Source organism: Pristiophorus japonicus, unplaced genomic scaffold, assembly GCF_044704955.1.
Source record: "Pristiophorus japonicus isolate sPriJap1 unplaced genomic scaffold, sPriJap1.hap1 HAP1_SCAFFOLD_104, whole genome shotgun sequence".
Lineage (NCBI taxonomy): Eukaryota > Metazoa > Chordata > Chondrichthyes > Pristiophoridae > Pristiophorus > Pristiophorus japonicus.
The window spans coordinates 1,700,543-1,708,264 of NW_027250691.1; the positions used below are offsets into that span (position 1 = coordinate 1,700,543).

The following is a 7,722-nucleotide window of genomic DNA, read 5'->3' on the forward strand; positions in this document are numbered from 1 at the left end:
CAGAGAGAATGCTCGTGGCACTTTCCCAAAAGACCATGTGGGAATTTTCAATCAGAAATATTGCCGTGTCCTACACACATTGCTTTCCCCGTCGCTGGGTGTGTGATCAGATCACCAGCCACTACTGGTGTAATTCAATGGATGAATTATGTTGCTAAATATTACATTCCTGGACTGCAAACACTGGGACCCACCTGTGGGCTGCGCTCAGTCGTTCTGTTTATTAATTAATTGTACAATTGAGGTAACCGGATATTTTACCGTGCTCTTCAACTGCTCTGTGAACTTGGACTGGGTCACCCCGTAAATAAATGTGTTTGCACAACAACTTAAATTCCGCAGTATAAATCCGACCTGTGTAAATTGATAAAAGAATCATTGTAATCACTGGGATTTATTCCTGTAATGCTAAAATAAAAGAACTCTATAACAATTATCAGCCACAGCAGTATGAAGCTGCCGGATATGGTGAAGAGTAAAATCACAGACTTTCTCCTGCTCTCCATCTCTGGGTCACTGCCATTCTCCCCCTTGCTCTCACCCCTCAGACCCCTCCGGACTCGACTGGCCACTAAAATGTGTCTGACTGTTAGAGCGTTGAGCAACAAAATTACAGCGAATGGGAGCAGTGGGGTTAAAATCGTTTCAAACAAGTCAAATCCCACCCATCCGGTCTCAGTAAAATAGGCGGTGATTAAGGAACAGTCCCACGGAACATTGTCGATTATATATCCAGGTTCAACTGTAAAGTAGTATGGAACGTTTTTCGAACAGAGCAGAATGCAGCTTGTGGCCAGAACTACAGCCGCAGTTCTCCCGGTGCAATATTTGGCTTTCAGCTTCTGCCAACAAATGGCCACAAATCGATCAAAGGTGAATGTAACGGTGAACCAGACAGAACAGTCAGCGGCTGCACGAGACAGGAGATATAAAACAGTACACACAGGGGTGATATGCAGGAAACATCCCCGGAAATAATACCATCCGATCTGCCGCAGTATGACGTCAGTGATGACAAACAGTAGATCCGTCTCTGCCATGGCGACCAGGTAGCGAGTGGTGCAGGTGGACAGCCCGCACTTTCCCCGGGACAGGATCACAATCGCCACTAAATTCACTGTAATAAAGAGAAGGGAAAAGAGACGGTCAATTATTGGTCACTCATTCTTGGAGACTGAGCCCAGACAGTTCGGCCTGTGATTTAGCACAAAAACGGTCGGCTGGACGCCGGGTCAGGGGTTAACATGTAAAGTATATCACCCCAACCTTGAATATTGTGTTCAGTTTTGGTCTCCTAACTTGAGGAAGTACACTCTTGCTATTGCAGCGAAGGTTCACCAGACTGATTCCCGGGATGACGGACTGACATATCAAGAAAGACTGGATCAACTGGGCTTGTATTCACTGGAATGCAGAAGAATAAAAGGGGATCTGCTGGAAACGTTTGAAATTCTGACGGGACTGGATTGGTTAGATGCAGGAAGAATGTTCCCGATGTTGGGGAAGTCCAGAACAAGAGGTCACAGTCGAAGGATAATGGGTAAGCCATTTAGGATTGAAATGAGGAGAAACTTCTTCACTCAGAGAGTGGTGAACCTGTGGAATTCTCCACCACAGAAAGGCCAATTCACGAAATGTATTCAAAAAGGAGTTAGATGTAGTCCTTACTATTAGGGGATCAAGGGGTATGGCGAGAACGCAATAATGGGGTACTGAAGTTGCATGTTCAGCCATGAACTCATTGAATAGCAGTGCACGCTCAAAGGGTCGAATGGCCTGTTCATGCACCTATTTTCTATGTTTCCATGTTCCATAACCTAACCTACCTCCAACCCACTGCTTCCGAGTTTAGCAGCGACGGGGCACTGGGAAGGAAGCCGAGCAATCCCAGCGGGCGGGATTGCAGTATAAATATATTAATGCAGATAGCAGCTTCTGGTTTAAACTATTTTACGGATTTAACTTATTTTACGGGTTTAACTATGGTTGGCTGTGTTTACCAGGCCTCGGGATACCCGGCAGCTAAAGTGAGCCGAGGACAGCTTCGGGGACAATGTCAGTGCCTTCACGGACATGGTTGTGGGCCAGGAGATCCAGGTGTGCCTTCCGTAAGCCCCACACGCTCTCCCTCTCTCGTCGTCTGTTTAAACTACTCCCATACAAACGGTTGAAAATCTGATAAATTACAGAAAAAGCTAAAAACACTCAGTATGTCAGGCAGCATCAGTGGAGAGAGAAACAGAGTTAACGTTTCAGGTGATAATGTTTTTTCAATAATGGCATACATGAGCAATGAACAGTTTTAACGCAATGTTAGAGGCACAGTAAATTGTAGTAGGTGGAGGAAAGATCAAAGTTGAAGGCCTTTGATGGGATGGTGGGCAGGAGTGATTCAAAGAAAAAGGGATGATGGTGTAAGACAAATGGGACAAGGAAAGAAACAGGAAATGAGTCCAGAGAAGATGTAACTGGATAGAGCAGGATTGCGGAGTGTGACGAGAGGGGGCTGGGGGAAGCAAGATTAATCTGGCAAAGATCAGAAGGCTCCCATGGCCCGGCAATGTGGTGGAGAAAGGTCAGCCGACCCCAGGGCTGCGGACCAGCCCACCTGTCATATACCGAGTGGCGATCCCAAGCACCAGCACACACCACCTCCCCTCCCAGTGTCTCGACTGAAGACATCCTTCATTACCAGCACATGCCTTCTGAGGAGCGGTAGTATTTTTCTGAAAAGTTTAAGCTCAGTTTTATTGCCGGGTTGCAATAAATGCATAATCGAAATATCTGGTGCTGCTCCCCATTGAGTTACGAAGGGGAACATCTTAGAGTGTCGAAGGTAGAGATATGAGACTGGGAGTGGGATGTAGAAATGAAGGGTCAAGTGACCGGGGGAGTGTGAGACAGAGGGAGAGAGAGAGACAAGTTTCCAGACACAATGGAGAAGTTCAGGAATGTAATCACACAATCTCTGTTTAATCCTCCCTAATCTGCAGGAGACAGCATCGTGAACAACGAATACAGTGTACTACATTGGAGGAAATACAAGTCTATTACTGTTTCAGATTTAAGGCCTTGGACGATGGAAAGAATGAGGTGAAATGGCATCTGTTGCATCTCCTAGTTTTTGCAGAGGAAGGTCCGGTGGTTGGGGAGAACTGTTGGGGCGATTCACGAATAGTCCACATTGTCATGGAGGGGCCGATCCATTGGGAATGTTGAAAGGGGATGTGTTTGGTGGTGGGAATAAGAAGGAAGGGACAGCAATGGCAGAGGATGAACTCTTGAATGTGGGGGTTGGTTGAGACTAAGGTGACGACAAGGGGATCCGATCATAGTTCGAGCAGGGAGGATCAGGTGCGATGAAAGTAAGGCAGCAAATTGTATTGACACTGCGGTGTGCCTTTTCCACCACAGTGGTGCGGAATCCTCGGCTGTGGATAAATGCGGGAAATTGGATTGAGGACCCTGTCCATAGAAACATAGAAACATAGTATATAGATGCAGGACTAGGCCATTGGGTCTTTCGAGCCTGCATCACCATTCAATAACATCATGGCTGATCATTCTCCCTGAACACCTGTCCTGCTTTCCCTCCAGAGGCCTTGATCCCTTTAATGTAAGGGCCATACCTAACTCCCTCTTAAATGTATCCTATGAACTGCATCAACAACTCTCTGCGGGAGGGAATTTCTCAGGTTAACAGCGCTCTGAGTGAAGAGCTTTCTCCTCATCTTGGTCCTAAATGGCATACCCCTGATCCTTACACTATGTCAGCTAGTTCTGGACTTCCCCAACATCAGGAACATTCTTCAACTATGTCCCCTAGTTGTAGATTCCGCAATGAGGGGAAACAGCTTCTTTGCATCTACACTGTCGAGCCACCTCAGCATCCTATACGTTTCAATAACATTAGCGCACATTCTTCTAAACTCCAACGAATATATGCACAACCTGCTCAACCTTTCCTCATAAGTGAACAGATTCACTTCAGGGACCAGCCTGGTGAACCTTCTCTGAACAGAGCATGGTCACTGCAGGAAGAGAATCAACCAGAGAGTGTGGTTGACCGGGGAACCGACCCACTACTGTAGCCCCTCAGCCCGAGTTATTGACTCAAAGGTTCGCTGTCTCCATGACTCTGCTTTGCCCCTCCTCTCCTACCCACTCCACGCTAGGTTACAGGCACACAGGATCAGGACCACAGAGGATGGGTATCCTCAGCTCAGAGAAAGGTACACATGTTGTAAGCACTGATGTGGGATGTGGCATTATCGGAACAGATGAAACGCAGGCAGCGTCATTTGTAGAGTATAATAGAGTCCGTCCAGCAAGCTGGGTGAGAGATCATATAATCAAGGTAGCTCTCAGAGTCGGCCGCTTTATGGTAGACATTGGTATAGAGCCAATCTTGCGAAATGGACTTAGAGATGTTGCAGAAGGGAAGGGAGTGATAGTCGAAGCATATGAAGGAGAGAGTGTGTCGCAAATTTTAAGCAAGGTTGATCACATAATTGTTATTATAATGATTATTTTGAATAATAATATTTATAATAATTAATATTATTATTAATAATAATAACAGTAACTTTTATTTATATCGCACGTTTAACCTAGTTAAACGTCCCAAGGCGCTTCAAAGCAGTTTTAACAGGACAACTCAGATACATATGACACCAAGACAAAAAAGAAGAAATTAAGGCATATGACCAAAAGCTTCCTAAAAGGGTTGATTTTAAGGAGCGTCTTTAAAATGGAAAGATGATTAGAGAAGCTTAGAGGTTCAGGGAGGGATTGCAGAGTTAAGGGCCCAACCAGCTGAAGGTAAGGCCATCGATGGTTCAGCAGTATAATGAGGGATGTTCGAGAGGGCAGCATTTGAAGAGCGGAGATATCTTGAGGGGTTGTGAGGCTGCAAAAGATTACAGAGGTAGGGAGCTGCAAAACCATGGAGAGATGTGTAAATATTGATGAGAATTTTCAAAATCGTGGCGTTCTTTAACCGGGAGCCAATGTCGTTCAGTAAACATAGGCATGAGGTGATGGGTGGTCATTACCTTGTGCGAGTGAGGACTTTTTCTAGGTCATGGCTAGAAAAGGAAATTGCGCGACCACAGTCATCAATGTACTTAAAAATATGTGAAGGAGGGGATAGGAGTAGAATTGGAACAACGAAGATTCCCTGAATCGCACGAAAAGGCAGCATAGCGAGGAACCATTCGAGCTCCCATACCGGCATCATTGGAGTGTGGAGATAGAACATTGTTCAGACCAGAGGTCCAGCACTTGTACGTTCAGCAAGGGCAGTGCACTGGGGTCAGGATCACGATCAGTAACCTGCAAGGGTTTTCATTCACAGCCCAAAGCTGGTGAGGGTGAGAGGCAATTGAATTAAATTGCAAATGGGACATTCAGAATGTATCAGCGGGTGTAGGCGCAGGGAAACTCGCCATCCGCTGCAAGTTTCAGTAGAGCTCCGATTTACTGGGCTATACACTGTACAATGTGGACCATTTTCCATACCTCGGGAGCCTACTGTCAAAAAGGGCAGACTTTGATGGCAAAGTCCAACACTGTCTCCAGTGTGTCAGTGCAGCCTTCGGACGCCTGAGGAAGGAAGTATTGAAGACCAGGACCTCTTCAAGCTGGTTCAAGCTCATGGTCTACAGTGCAGTAGTGATACCCACCCTCCTAGATGCTTCAGAGACATGGAATATTTACAGCAGTCACCTCAAAGCACTGGAGAATTACCAACCCTGCCTCCGCAATTTCCTGCAAATTTATTGGCCGGTGTGGCGCACTAGCATCAGTGTACTCGGTCAGGCCAACATCCCCAGCATCGAAGCATTAACCACAGTCAATCAGCTCCGTTGGGCGGGCCACATCGTCGGCATGCCGGACATGAGAATCAAAAAGCAAACGCTCAACTCAGTGATTCTTTATTGCTAACGAGCCACAGGTGGGTCGAGGAAACGTACCATGACACACTCAATGCCTCCTTGAAAAAATGCAACGTCCCCACCCACACCTGGCAATCCCTGCCCAAGCCAGCACAAATTGGAGGAAAAGCATCCGCACGGCGCAGAGCACCTCGAGTAATATCGCCCAGAGCAAACTGAATCCAAGCGTAGATAGCGGAATGAGGGCGCAGCAACCCAGGCACCCCAAACTCCGTTCGTTCAAACACCGTCTGCCCCACCTGTGTCAGAGAATGGAAGTCATGCATTGGACTCTTCAGCCCTCTGGGAACTAATTTTCAGTGTGGAATCGAGTGTTCTTCGATTCCGAGGGTACGCCTCAGAAGCGAAAGCAGAAGAAATAGTGAACCACACTGAGTACATCCGACAGTGACAGAAACTCCCATTAATACATGGTTACGGGGTACGGTGTTCCACACCGGTTAGTGTCCCACGCTCAGTATATCCTACAGTGATACATACGTGCAGTAATACATGTTCACTGGTGCAGAGTGTTCCACACCGGTTAGTGACCCACACTCAATATATGCCACAGTGACAGACACTCCGAGTAATACATGTTCACTGGGGTACGGTGTTCCACAACGTTTAATAACCCACAATCAGTATATCCTACAGAGACACACACTCTTAGTAATACATGGTCACTGGGGTACGGTGTTCCACACCGGTTAGTGACCGAGACTCAGTATATCCTACAGTGACACACACTCCCAGTAGTGCATGGTCACTCGATCACGGTGTTCCACACTGGTTAGTGACACACACTCAGTACATCTTACAGTGACAGACATTCCCTGTAATACATGGTCACTGGGGTATCATGATCCACTCCCGGTATGACTCACATTCAGTAAAACCGACAGTGACAGACACTCCAACAAATACCTTCTCTCAGATTGTTGCGCTCAGTAAGGAATGTTTCAAAAGTACACAAAAAATTCCACTAAAGACAATAGCTTGATAATAATATCAGCCTGTTAGTTACACACACACGTTTATGTTTAGATGGAACAATTGAATCAAACCGCAGTGGTTATTCAGGCCATTTGACTGAACGGAATGATATCACCAATCAGGTGTCTATACCAGTGACCACTAGTCCAGGATGTAACATTCTCAGTCACAGAGCAAAACCAGAGACCAGCTCACACACAGATGTGCTCAACTTCAATGGTTATAGTCACTTACCAGGAACACCAATGACGGCAATGAATGTATAGCATATTTTCTTGGCATGTTGAATTGGAAGCATTTTCTATGTGAAACGATGTGCCCCTTCGTGCTGCAGGTAATCTCCCTGATTTATACTCTGAGACGTAGAATTCCTGTGCCTTTAAGTTATGCCCTGCGGTCACTCCACGGGGACATTGAGGTTGCAACATCGAACAAAACAGTTATTTTTAAAGCTTGAACAAGCAGATTACGACAGCCGATTTAACTCCCTGTTGTGAACGAATATATTTACTGCAGAGATTCAAATTGGAAACCACAAAGACTATACAATTCTGCTCATTTTAATTAACTCATGAACGTTTCCAGCTGTATCCTCCCAGCAATTGGGTTGTTGTTTCAAAAACCATCAAGCCAAACTGGAGATCGCATGTTAATCGGGTGATGTAATTTACTCTGCTGTGGTCATTCAGTAATTACATTCCCAATGTTAGTGTATGCCTCTGAGGGTGTGTCTACTGCACTCAGTGATGTGACTGCTTTCTTTAACTGCAGCTATTCAGTAATTACATTC

At 46.0% G+C, this 7,722-nt stretch overlaps 1 pseudogene; it reads right to left on the bottom strand.

Annotated features, from left to right (window-relative positions):
* Nucleotides 1-207: 207 nt before the first annotated feature.
* LOC139241320 (probable G-protein coupled receptor 139) lies at nt 208-7,230 on the bottom strand (annotated as a pseudogene).
* Nucleotides 7,231-7,722: the final 492 nt, after the last annotated feature.